The 14,306-nt window shown below is 35.9% G+C and overlaps 1 protein-coding gene across 2 annotated transcripts in view; it reads left to right on the plus strand.

Moving 5' to 3' along the window:
* Positions 1–14,306, plus strand: part of LOC106880631 (E3 ubiquitin-protein ligase SH3RF3) — a 95,356-nt gene that overhangs the window by 694 nt on the left and 80,356 nt on the right. The gene's annotated exons all lie outside the window — the stretch shown is intronic.

The raw sequence follows: 14,306 nt of genomic DNA on the forward strand, positions 1-14,306 counted from the left end.
CTCACGACTAGCTAGCGCGGACGCGCGACTGCACGTTCGGGTCCGCGCTTCTTTAGTAGTACCTCTACAATTCAGATACAAAGTGTTAGAAAATACGTTTGATCTGTAGTTAACATAGACTGGAATTTTTAAATTTCTATTATGCTTTTAATTTCATATTTTTTATGCATGGCTTCGAGAAGTTAAAACATTAACTTTTTTTTTCTTTACTTTTCAAAAATATATATATCTTTAATTTCATAAACGTAATCATTCAAAGTTTCATATATGCATGTGCGAGCGCGAGGGTACACCAGTATGGACATACACACGCGTAGACGAATGAATGGATGTGTGTGTACCGACTGAGTATGTATGTCAACAGCTTTAAACTAATGTCCTTCTGCTGCTGTTGCACGTGGTAATCCTGTGTCTTCCCGGAATTGAAACGTTGAGTTCGGTGGTTAACCACGTGGTTCTGCAGTTGGGGGAAGCCAACAGATTAACAAATCCTAGGTACAACGATGCACAGAGGATGTTACTACATACACAACCGCTGCTTACATAAACAATCATTGGGTCCTTAAAACCATGGCTGGGTGGAGGAGCTTTGGTTACTGCCTGGTATGCTTTTATGGCAGCACCGATTGAGTGGCCTTACGTAATGATTTTAACTATTTCAGTCACGTCGTTACCTTTGACCTCAGTTATCTGAAGAGCTCTTCGTGTAAAAAGTAATTTTCTGCATACCTTGTAATGATTATCCAAGTATAGACTGTAAACATCGCTTTTCAAAAACTTCTAATGTTTATCTTCAAATTTTAGTGTTTACGTTTCCAAAGCATAAGTTATGATTAAGAAAATAAGATCTTCGAATCGCTAATTATCCTCCCTATTTCTAATCGTGTTTTTAGTCTCCTAATTGCTGTGCTTCTTAAACTTTTTTTAACTATTACTACTTTTATTAACATCATTTCAACGTCTCCTTGGTTACGATTCAACACCTTCACTATTTTTATGAACGCACGCGTAATGTAGTGTAATTTAGTTCTGGGTAACAGTTTGACGTGCATAACTACATATCACAGCACCGTCCTATTATTGTACTTCGTATATCCCCGTAACTACTAGTTGATCCCAACATATAGTTGTATTTTTATGCGTTCACTCACACATATATGGTTTCTTTATCCATGTACGAGTTTATAAATAGCTTTTTCAACATAGGAGTAGACTTGTGATTAACAGATAACTCACACAGCTAAAATTAACAACGTTTGAACATGTGTGTATGCTTATATTATATGCTACAGATACGATGACTGTCTTTATTGCATGTATGGAAATACCCCCCAAATTTGACAATAGCATTTAAATTATACTTTAGTCTAATGTTTAAAATTTGCATGTGTTGGTGAAATATATTCTTTTTATTTATTTACTGATGCACATTTCGAAGTATTATTACATTTATCGCTGTTATTGTTGTGTTTGTGGCAACAAACAATTTTTCTTAATATGACAATTAAATAGGAGACAAAGGCTAAAAATATTGCCCAGATGCATTTAAAGCGTGCGCGCACACACACACACAACTTCGATATTTGATTCCTGTACCTATATAAAATTTTACCCCAAGGAGGTGAGATCCTTCTTTTCATATCTTCTGATCCCTTTGCGACCATATTGTCTTCCAGTCCTTTCATGGCAAACTAGGTAGATGTTGAAAATGGTGAAAAATACCTGAAACTTTGCTTCAGAGTCACACATACTTCAAATCAATCCATTTGTTGGCTTTTTAATCTACAGCACGCTCGGTATTTTTGTATAGCGTTTCCTTAATTTCCATTACCTTTGAGTCTGTATTTATTGTTGTCATCACCTATACAGCCTTCTGCCAGATTGTGTCGCAGGTAGCTTAAAGCTACCTGCGACACAATGATGAAGATAAACTGTTAAAACACTTGTTCTTTTGCTTTTTCAAATTACTTGTCTTACTAGAAAAACTCCATTGCCTGTGCCTCTTTTAGGTCTAAAATCAAACTAGGTCTCTTGCTTTTTATTTTTTATAATGTTGAGAAAGATTCTACTGAGTACTTTTTCTAGTATAAATAAGTGTGAAATCAGCCTGTTGGTTTTTGAGGTTTTGTCTGTCACCTTTTGGTGTTAGCAGCATACAAATCCAATATTTCTGTGTCATTTCTGTTCTTCATACTATATTGAATATTAATCATGTACCCTTCTGGTTTACAAACTTCAGCACTGATGGTATCTATACCAGGGGCTTTGCATTTTTACTGTCCATAAGAGATGCTCTCTCTCAGGACAAATACCGCTGTAACAAGCCTATCGTCAATGTGTGTATGTATTAAGGGTACTACTAAAGCAGCACGGTCCCGAACGCGCAGTCGCGCGTCCGCGCTAGCTAGTCGTGAGTGGTCGATCCTAACCCTAACCCTATCCCTAACCCTAACCCTAACCCTATCCCTAACCCGCGTGTGCAAATGAATACGTGTTTAGGGTTAGGGTTAGGATCGACCACTCACGACTAGCTAGCGCGTTCGGGACCGTGCTGCTTTAATAGTACCTGTATTAAGTATGCTATACAGATGGCTATTTCAATTAAATACTGCTTCAACTGCATATACTGGAATTTTGATAAGCCTGGAGGCTATTCACAGCATCAGTGAATATTTCATTCACTTTTTCCTATGTCAGAGATCACAAATTCACAAGCCTGTAGCTTGTGAATACATGCTATTAAAAAGGCTAAAATGTGTTGTCACTGCAATGTTTTTAACACAGCAAGTCCATAAGAGATGCTGTTTCAGAACAAATACTGCAGCAACTGTGTGTATATTAAGTGTGCTATATAGGTGGCTGTTATCTTTTCTGGGTTTTTTTTTTCCTTTTGTTATTTCTACATTAGCTCATCAAATAGACCATCAAGGCTTTCTGATATTGGTTCTGGGTTGTGATGGAATTTAGTGTTAAGATCATCATTATTTAACATCCATTGTCCATATGGGCATGGGTTTGGACGGTTTGACTGGGCTGACATGCTGGAAGGCTGTGCCAGGCTCCAGTCTGATTTGGCATGGTTTTCTATGGCTGGATGCCCTTCCTAACACCAACCACTCCAAGAATGTAATGGGTGCTTTTATGTGCCACTAGCATAGGTGCCATTTGCATGACACTGGTATTTGCCATGACTGTGATTTTGCTTGGCTTGATGAGTCTTCTCAAGCAAGACATAATGCCAAAGGTCTTGGTCATTGACTCTGTGAGGCCCAACACTCAAAAGGAACTCAGCCACATTGCATCCATGAGGCCTAATGCTCAAAGGGAACTCAGCCACTTCACTTCCATGAGGCTCAACATTGATTTTTTACATGCCACTTGTTCAAAATTATTTTTCTGATATTGAGATACCTCTGCTATGTTTGTACATGTGCTGCTACCTTCACCTTTAATAACTCTGTATATTTTTTGTTCTTCCCTCCATTTCACAGACTAACTCAAACAGCTTGTGACTTATTGTTCTTGAGGTCAACTTCAACTAGTTCTTTTTTTGTCTTAAAGGTTTTTGTTCTATTGTATTTTGACTACCTCATCCAGTTCTATGTATTGTTCAGCTTTAACAATATCGTCTGGGTTATAAGCATACCTGTTCTAGCTAATCACCTTTGTACACAGCATATCTCTGTTTCTGATAGTGAGCTCATTGCTTGCTTTTGAGCTTTCAAACCAACAACTTCTTTTGTCTTCTGTTATTTCGTTTGTTGTTTCATTGAAAAACATAATCTGTCCATCATCTGTCAGGTTGGTGATTTTGTTCACATTATGTTGTTTTGGTACTCTTTGCGTGCATGCATTGATGATCATAACAAAATTTGCTGAATGCAGAAAATGATCAGAACCCGTCTGAACTGAGTGGGATGCTCTACTATTTTTGCCTGGATAATAATTTAATTTAGTGATTGAGTATCTGTCAGTTGAAATCCATTGTGAAGAGGGTTTTTGTTATCATGACACCATTAATTGTACAGGAATACATAGTTATAGACATAGTTCGATTGGTGTCCTAAGAACATTTTTCCTGTAATATATGACCAGTTCTTACATTGTTTTTTCCCCCTCTACTTGGATGTTAAGTCTCCACTGACCATTTAAGAGCTGTTTCATAGCAACTGGTATATTTTTACTTATAAGTCATCAAAAAATTTATCTGACATTGTCAGTGTAACTTGAGTTTGGGGCATTGATTTGGAGAAGAGTCACCATTCCATCTGTGGATAATGGTAGGGGTTGAGGGGAGAGTATGGTGGAGGAGAAGAGTGAGTGATGTGTAATAATAGAGATGGATGATGATAAGAGAGTGATGAATGTCATTAACATGGGGTGGTGACTGGCTGTACAGGAAAGGTAATGATAGAGTGTATTGAATACAAATAGATCAGACACAATCCTTTATATATAGGGCCTTATGGATGGCATGAATAAGAGAATAAGTGATTATCAGAGAGATGAGGACATCAGCTGAATACAATGCCATTCCTAGTTACACAGACAGCATGGCACTGTGAATAGCAGAGATTCACTACAATCCTTAGTTACACCAGCAGCATGGTACAGTGAATAAATGAGAGAGTGAAAGGAGAGAAGGTAAGTGATAGAGGGATAAGAAAATATCAAAAAGGTGAAAGGAGAGTAATAGATGTAAACCTAACGGGCGTGTTGGTCAAGAATCCCACATGTAGATATATTTATACCTCTCAGTTTCCATCACTACTGTCATTTTAATTTTTGCTTCACCATGCTCGCAGGTCTTTTCCAGTATAGTGTATAACCTATCATGGTAGTCCATTGTCATCTCTTCCGTCTTTACCACTTTGTCCTGTCTTTTTGGGTCTTTCTCTAGCACAAGTTCCATACACTTTGGGTGCCTTACATTTCTTTACACAATTGTCATCCTCTACATGTTTCCTCTTCCTCCTCCTCATCCTTTGCATGTTACTCTGTGTTGGCTGAGTCATCAGTCTAAATCAGTTCTCACTTGGAGTTGCTACATAGCTACATTAGTCAAAGGGTCACATGTCATTCACAAGTTCCAATTTCTATAAATGGTTACCCTTCCTAATATCAATTACTTTATAGAATGTTCAATGTATTATTGCATTTCATATGCTAGTATCATACAATATTTCCTTCTCACTGACAGAAAAACCTTTTGCTGAGAGCAGAGTTAATAGCTCTCTAAATTTTTCCCAACCATTTCTTACTCTGAAAACTATGCTTTCAGGACACTCACCTAACCTCCACATGGGTCATCTAAGTACCAGAAGTAACTTCTAGTGAACTTCCCAAACATTTGAAGGAGATATTTCACATGTATTCTTACAATTAACTGATCTTGCGCATCTTCTACATACGAAGTCTACTTTCTCTGTCAGTCTGCATGTAATCACATTATATCTCTTATGTAACTATAGTTTACACTGGCTACTTCATATAGAACTTCTATCTATCTAAAGTTTACTTTGAGGCCATTTGATTCTTGATTTTGTTTTTAAGTCTGGAATTTCTATCCTACATCTACAGCAGATTCAACTTTGTATACAGGATTTCTTACATATAACAGATCTTAACTTCCTCGATTATAGTCTGTAGGACAATTATAAATAGAAGGGGTTGAGAACTGAGCTCTGATTGATTCCTATATGCACAGTAAATTTATCACTGAACTTTTGGCTAACTCACAGTTTGCTGGCTGTGTCTCAGTATTTGGCTTCTATGGTCCTCACAAACTATTCATCTACTTCTGATTTCCTTAGCAACCACAAGATTACAGACAATTAAAACAAGTCAAAGGCCTAATCCATTTTGATGAATGCCAGAAATAGGAATTATTCATAGCTAAGTACTTTTACAGTTGTGTCAATAGAAAGATGGCATCAGTTCTTATTCCTGGTACAAACTGAACTGCACCTCATCTAAGTACACAATATTGGCTAAATATGTATGTGTGTGTGTACACATACATATCAGTGGTGTAGCTAAAAGGGGAGCAAGGGGAGTGACTGCTCCTCAACCCCAGCACATTTTTCAAAATTGGCACTTTCCAAAACATTTTTAACCCTTCAGTAGTTGTAAATTTCATACATAATTACATAGTTACTGAAACATGAAATTAATGAATGTTAAATACAATTATGTACATTATAACTAATGAAATATTTCAAATGTAATATAAGAGAAATGAGTTAAAAATTGTTTGATGTGTGTCACAGCACCTTTTTTTTATCTCCCCACTAACTTTAGAACCTGGATACATCTCTGATACACATGTCCTTGCATATGTGCATACATACAAGAGTCTATACATGTATACATACATATGTACATTTAAAACACAAACATGTGGGCACACACAAACACACACACACACACACACACACATTGGGTCATCCTGTAAATAATGCGTTTTTTTAAATACTTCTTTTATTTTTCAAAATTAATATAGACAAAGTTTATTTTTAATCTGAAATATACTCTCCTTCATTTTCTACAATGCTCTGGTAGACCTGCAAGGCCCCTCTTCCAAAATTCACTTGTCCACAATGAAGAATACTCCTCCAGTACTGTTCTGACCTCGTCTACGAAATTCATATTTTTTCTATCCAAATGATTTTGAAGGGTTGCGGAATAAATGATAATCAGATGGGGCAATATCCGATGAATATGGTGGGTGGGGCATTGTTTCCCATTCAAACTGCTTGTATGTAGCCGAGCATTATCCTGATGAAAGAACATCTTTTGTCTTGAAACCAAAGATAGTTGTTTTTCTTATAGAGCTGACTTAAGCTGCCCAAGCTGCTCACAGTAGATCTCCTTTGTTATCGTTTGGTTTGGGTTTAAAAGTTCAAAGTGGACTAAACCTTTCATATCCCACCAAACAGATAACACCTTACATGGTTGAAGACCTTCTTTAGCCTGGGGCGCTGGTGTTTCTCCTTTCCCTACCCACTTTCTTCGGCACTTGACATTTTTATAGAGAAACTATTTCTCATCACCAGTCACTATTCAGTCCAAAAATAGGTTCATTTGTGAAACATGACAGCAAAGAGCACACATTCACTCTCTGCACATGATTACACTTGGAAAGTTTGTGAGGAACCCATTGACCCAATTTGCTGACTTTTCTAATGTTATGCTGGTATCGATGAATGGTTAAATGACCAAATCCAAGCTTCTCTGCCAGTTCCTCAACAGTTATGATAGGATTTTGTTCCACCAGGGTTTGCAGGGTGTTCTCATCAAGCTCTGCAGATCTTCCAGGATAAGGCTTGTCTTCTAAGCTGTTGTTTCCAGCACAGAATGTTTGGAACCACCATTGACACTGGCTTGCACTTATTGTCCAATCCCCATATACTGCATTAATATTCCTCACACTTTCCGTTGCATTGTTGCCTATATTGAACTCATAAAGCAAAATATGCCAAATATGTTCCTTTGTCACTTCCATTATAACTGTTAAAATCAAACTGCACTCTTCAAGACTTGTACTAAGAATAAGGACAAGGTAAAATTACTACCTGCTTTTATAGCAAGTTGATGCAGGTACTTTATCCCATCCCCCTCCAACTTTTGGTTCATGCAATTGAAAAAAACATTAATGAGAAGACTCAATATAATATGTCACAAAAATTAGTGCAGCATCAGGACTATCAACTTTTACACTGGCAAATGTGCTCTAAAAAAGAAACAACTACAGAGGAATCAGATTAATGAACCAGGATATAAAAGTAACAAAATGAATTATAGCTCAACTGATTTGGAAGAGAATTAGCTTACATGAGATATAGATCAGCTCTGTGCCAAATGGGATGCACTGATGTCCTCTTCTTAGTCTGGGAAAGGCCAACTGGTAGCTAAGAAAACTTAGATTATGAAGTTAATTGTAGAGATAGTGGCAGTGGTGCTGCAAGTGCATCTCTCTGTATATATTCCTACATGCATGTTTGTTTGAACACATGTATGTACATCCACTGTCAGCCTAATAGGCAACCTAGCCCTTTACATCTTAAATCTTTTTAGAGAATGTTTTTTATGGGCTTATTGCTATACTTACCTTTAATATCATCATCATCATCATCCTCATCATCATCATCACTCACTACCCTCTACTATATTAAACACCAACACCCCAACTCATCCAATTTTGCCACCAAAATCTTCATCATTACTATTATCATCAACACCTTCTCCACAACATAACCACACCATCACCCACCTTCATCAACATCATTTCCATTACTACAATCAGTATCACCATTTGTGTTGTCCTTATCATCATCATAATCATCATCCTTAGCACAATCACCCATCATCACTATCAATCACTTCCATCACTCCCAATACAAAGGTATCAACTTGAATAATGATCCTGGGATAAGAAATTTGTAGAAATTCTGAAAAAAGGTATCAATTACAGGAAAAAGTTAGCATAGGTTCAGGCATAGCTGTGTGGTAAGAAGTTTGCCTCCCAACCACATGGTTCTGGGTTCAGTCCCATTGCCTGTCACCTTGGGCAAATATCATACTATATAACCTCTGGCCAACCAAAGTTTTGTGAATGGATTTGGTAGACAGAAACTGAAAGAATATATATTACATATAGGTATATACATGTGTGTGTGTGTGCCTTTGTGTCTGTGTTTGTCTCCCACCACCACTTGACAACCAGTGTTGGTGTGTTTATGTTCCCATAACCTAGTAGTTTGGCAAAAGAAATTGATATAATAAGTATCTGGCTTAAAATAGAATAAGTAGTGAAGTCAATTCATTCAGCTAAAAATTCTTCAAGGCAGTGCCCCAGTATGGCTGCAGTCTAATGACTGAAACAAGTAAAAGATAGAAATTAGCATAAATCAGAATAGATCATTTATGATGTTTAGTTATTTTTGGGGCATATTTGTTATTTATATACATAATCATGTATGATGTCGACTTTTTTCAGATTTTTAAACTTTAAAATGAATTGGTGTGCAATACACACAAATAGGTGTGCAAAACAACCTTTGTATATTCTTTATTTATGTTTATTTATACATTTGTTTCTATCAAATTGTTGTTATAGGGTATACTGAAAATTGCACATTCATAATAGACTGAACAACTTTATTCATTTAATTACATTACACCTTTAGCACCATTTAACATTTACACAGCCAATACTATTCAACCATAATATAGTAAACTAAATATTCTACAGCTTATTGTGTTCAGTATTATATTCTTTGTTTACCTTCTTTGCATGCACAAGCCTGTTCCTGAGTGACTTATACTTATAAAATAGCTCTATGTTTTCCAGTTTCATTGTAATGAAGGAAGACAATGCAATGACCTACTTCAAGTTTTGTTAAGCTTAATGAAGTTAGATGCTTTTTCTTCAAGAACATTAGAGTATAGAATCACAAGTAAAATCTCTGTGACTCTAGACATTTAAATCTTTTGCAGCCACCTTTCAGTAACAAAGATTGTAAATAACTCCATAAAATATCAATTCTACAATACATCACAATAACTCATAAGCAATATATTGGAAGAGTCATTGGAATATCATTTAGAATGCCTTGCAGCATTTGTTCTAATTATTAACACTGTAAGTTCAATTCCTGCCAAGGTTAATGCTATCTTTTATCTGTACAGATAAAAATATGTACCAACCCAAGTTGAAGAAATAGTGGAACAATAATAATAACATCAGAAAGATTGCTTTAAAGTCTTTTTTTTTTTTTTTTTGCATTCTGAGTTCAAATTTCACAAATGTCTACTTGAATGGCAAACTCAATTCATTGCCCATATTCACACCACCACCCACCACCTTGGATGCCTTTAGTTGGGACAAACATTCAAGCCAGGTTTCCAGTTTGGGGATGCTTTCCTCCCACTAATCTTGGAGACTTTGTGGAGGATCATGAGCACTGCCTTCCATCCTAACTAAGAGATAAAAGAGAAGTATTTAATGCTACATTCAGAAGTTAGAGCATCATCCCAAGTATTATCCAAAATTATCTTTTATACTGGGTCCCACTTAAAAAGCATTGGTGTGGGTGCTGGTACCACATAAAAAGCACCCAGTATATTATGTAAAGTGGTTGGCATTAGGAAGGGCATCCTGCTGTAGGAACCAAGCCAAGACAGACTATGGAACCTGGTGTGGACCCTGGCCTTGGCAGTTCCTGTCAAGCAATCCAACCATTCCAGCAGAGAAAACAGATGTTAAATGTTAATTATGATGATGTTTAGGTAATGACCAAAAGAGTACAATTGTGAATACCAGTGACTGAAATGAGATTCCCTGAAAGAATTTCTTGAGTAATATTATTCAACAGGGTGTAACTCAGACATGAAGGAGCCTCTTCAGATCAAGCCACTATTTCTCCACATTGAGAGGTCACAGTTCCAGTACTATGGACATATGATTAGAACATCACAGGAAAGAATCTCAAGCCAAGCCAGCAGGCAAGAGACCTAAGGGTAGACCAAGAACAAGATGGTTGGATTTCATAATCTCAGTCGTTCATTATTGTTCTAAAACAAGTAAAAAGAAAAACACTATCAACAAAGAATCTTGGAAAAACTGAGTTCTCTCTCTTTCTGCAAAATTGATAAATAAAAGTATGTTTGTACATGTGCATGTTGTATTTGAATATATGTATATCTGCATATGTATATGTCTTTGGACATATGTGTATTATATATGCACATAGCATCATCATCATCATCATTTAATGTCCATTTTCCATGCTAGCATGGGGGTAAGGTGTGTGCATGTGTTTTTATATGTGTGTATATATATGTATGTATAAGAATTGATCAGATAAAAGAAGTGAGTGAATGAATGTGTATTCCATTTGTTGACACTGTTTCCTAATCCATATTAGTTACATAATCAAAACTACATCTTCTGCTACACATATATAAATAAATTTGCATATAAATATATATATGCACCAATTGTGCTATAACATTGTAAACAGACTACTCTTCAGAACATTTCATGGCAAGTTAAAACATCAACTCTGCTACAAAGAGCAAATAGTCTCATTATATGTTCATAAACAATAAATGTATTCAGCAGATTACCATTTAGGGATTGCATTAAGGAAGTAATGATCAATGACCATAGATCAATATGAATTCAAAAAAAGAATACAATAAATAAATGCAATAAAATTAAAAAATATAAATTTGCTCTGCAACTTCTTAATTCTAAGGTCTATTCCACTGCATGACATCTAGGGTTCTATAGTTTTAGGTCAACAATGCTTTGTGAATCAAATTGATAGATGGAAACTATATGGAACCCTGTCACATATATGCATGTGTGTGTGTATGAATGTTGAATGTTGAATTTCATGTTTCCATTTGTCATCTCCTGAGCAAAACAGTAATGCTATGTTTACTTTCTCAGTTAACACTACATCTTGTCACTCTATGCTTTTATTAGTCATGATTCAAAACAGGTAAGGCTTGACAAGAGCAAGGGCATCTGCCCACTAAATACTGCCTCAAATAAGTCTCCATCCAACCATTGATAAATGGATGAAAAACTAACAAACAAGTGAGTGAATATATACATGAAGTATGCATGTATGTATGTACAGACATACACACATACATACAGACAGACAGACAGACAGGATGTTCAGTTAAATTTGACAACTTTTTTATGTCTTTCTTCAGGAACAGCTTGATATATTGGTGAACAGTCAATGGCATTAGAGAGCATAAAGATTAAAGTTGTAATTGGGAAAAAGTTAGCTGACATGGAGAACTGAATACTGGAAAAAGTTACCTGTATCATGATGACTTGTGCTAATGTAAACATTAGTGATCTCACATACATAGTGTATGTGTTTTGGTTAAATGTTTACTTGCTATGAGATTGTGTCCAGGAAAAGTTCCCTACACAATACCAAGTGTTAAACAACACTGAATATCACAGACCAGGCAAGACAACTCACCTTCACTGACTGAAAATGGTAGATACCGATGTTTTCCTATTATTGTGACTTGTCTGTATGATGGGCTCACATCATCTCAAAACAAAGGGAATTACTGGCCAGGGGCTTATATGCAAGTAGAGTGATGTCTATTTGCTTGTATACTGTGGTATAGCATATGTAAAAAATAATTAAATTATATATATAAGGGCTAACACTCATAACTCTTAGTTCTTGAGTCACTCTGTAACTTCTGCCAATTATTAACAAAAAACATTTATACATTTATATACTCATGTTTTTAAGTTCTATTTTTCCTGTTTGCATCACCAAACGTTTATGTGTGTGTGTATATATATACATGGGTAAGGTCTGCTTGTCTGTGTATGTATATATACCACATTAAAACTGAGAGTCTGTTTTTCTACTGCATTATTTTAGTGGAAACAGTACATTGTGGTGTTAAAACGTATCTACTATTGCAAAAACAATGTAATTTTAAGTCATTTATGAAATGGACACAATTCGAAATCACACCAACATATATACAATTCACACATTTGCAAGCTCACTAAGAAACACACACACATATATCAAAAGAGAAAGATACAAATATGATACAAATGAACAGATAATCTGCAACATTATCTTTAGGAAACCAACCAGTAACTTATCAACTTTCTGGGTGCACAAGTCAGATTAACTTCATTCTCACCAGAAAGTGGGATAAACAGATACTTGTAAATTCAAAATATTGCTCAGATGAAGAATATACAATCTAATCAGGGAAAGGAAGATATGGAAACTTAAAGATTCAGCAAACAGTTAAATTCAGAAAAATCCTAACTAAAGCATTTAACAAAAAGGAGGAAGAGATAGAAATATACAGCATAGAAGACAATGGACTAAATATGTGACTAGTACAAAGTCCCAGCTGGACCAAGGGTAGAACGATGGTAAAACAGTGAAATTGACAAACCTATAAAAACAAAGACAATCTTGAAAAGACTGGAAAAATGGAGACAGCAGAGAATTATACCAGTTTGCATGGAGAGAAGCTAGATGTCAGGTTTATGTAGAAAAGTGAGAAGTAGAAAGTAAAACATGAGGATCAAAATGGTGAGATGTTCCAGATTTGAAGATGGCATGTCAGAGAGGATTGAGTTTTGTAGGTGGGATATGTGTACAGATAAATCACTTAGTGATTCTGAAAAGAAAAAGGGATGGAAACGCAGTTATGACAGGTTACTAAAAGTGGAGGAGACATGGGAGAAAGAGGGGCCAGCTATCCTAGTTGGCAGTAGTATGATAAATAAAACAAGCATGAAGATGAAGACAGAGCCCTCATCCATCAGGATTCACAGCTGGAGTAGGAATCCTCTCTACTCTAGGTTGTCTTCATTCATTTGATCACCAGACTCAGCAAGTTGTCTCGTTCTTGGCAGATAAAAGAGAACTCAAGCAAGAGAGTAATAGAAGAAAATCAAAATGATTGAGAGAAAAGAAGTTCATAGCAGAGGATGTAAAGGATATGAGTGCTAGACAACTCTACATGGTGATTGCTGAAAAGGACATTGAACAGAAATAACATGATCGAGGGAGAGAAAGTGATATGAAGGAGAAAGAGTGAAGGATGGAACAATGATTTGGCAGACTGAGTTTGATGGATGTCAATAGCATGAGGGAGAAAGAGAAAGAAACAATAGGAGATAGTGATGGATAGATATAATGTGTATGTGTGTGCATATGTATGCATCTATCTATATGTGTGTGTGTATATATATTTATATATAGACTAGCGGGACCCATGAATATTTCACAGAATTAATGGTAAACTTATTGAGTTTTTCTGAAAACTTTATCCAAGAAAACCTGAAAGCATAGCCTGTGTCTGTATTTAAAGGTATTTGCTTATTTGTTAATCAAGTGAAGGAAATTGGAATACAATGATTACTTAATGCACTTTATATATACACTTTACATACTTTATGCCCAATTTTATATTAACTTAATACACAATACTCTCCCTCTTTCTCTCTCACTCTTCACCTTACCCTCTTTTTCTTTCACTCTTCACCTTTCCCTTCAACTAATCATGTGAAAGCATTGTAGACAGACTAAGTAACAGAAGAAAAAAAAGTTAGTTAAAACCAAAATTACACATTTCACTCACCACTTTGTGATTCTGAAAAGAAACAGGCATGGAAGTACTGCTGCAAAAGACTACTTAATGTGGAGAATGCATAGTAGAAGAAGAGTTTTACTAATGTAGACCCAACAGAGGGACCAGCCATCAGAGTTGACAGCAGTATAAAA

This window comes from Octopus bimaculoides, chromosome Z (assembly GCF_046866305.1).
Source record: "Octopus bimaculoides isolate indiv1 chromosome Z, ASM4686630v1, whole genome shotgun sequence".
Lineage (NCBI taxonomy): Eukaryota > Metazoa > Mollusca > Cephalopoda > Octopoda > Octopodidae > Octopus > Octopus bimaculoides.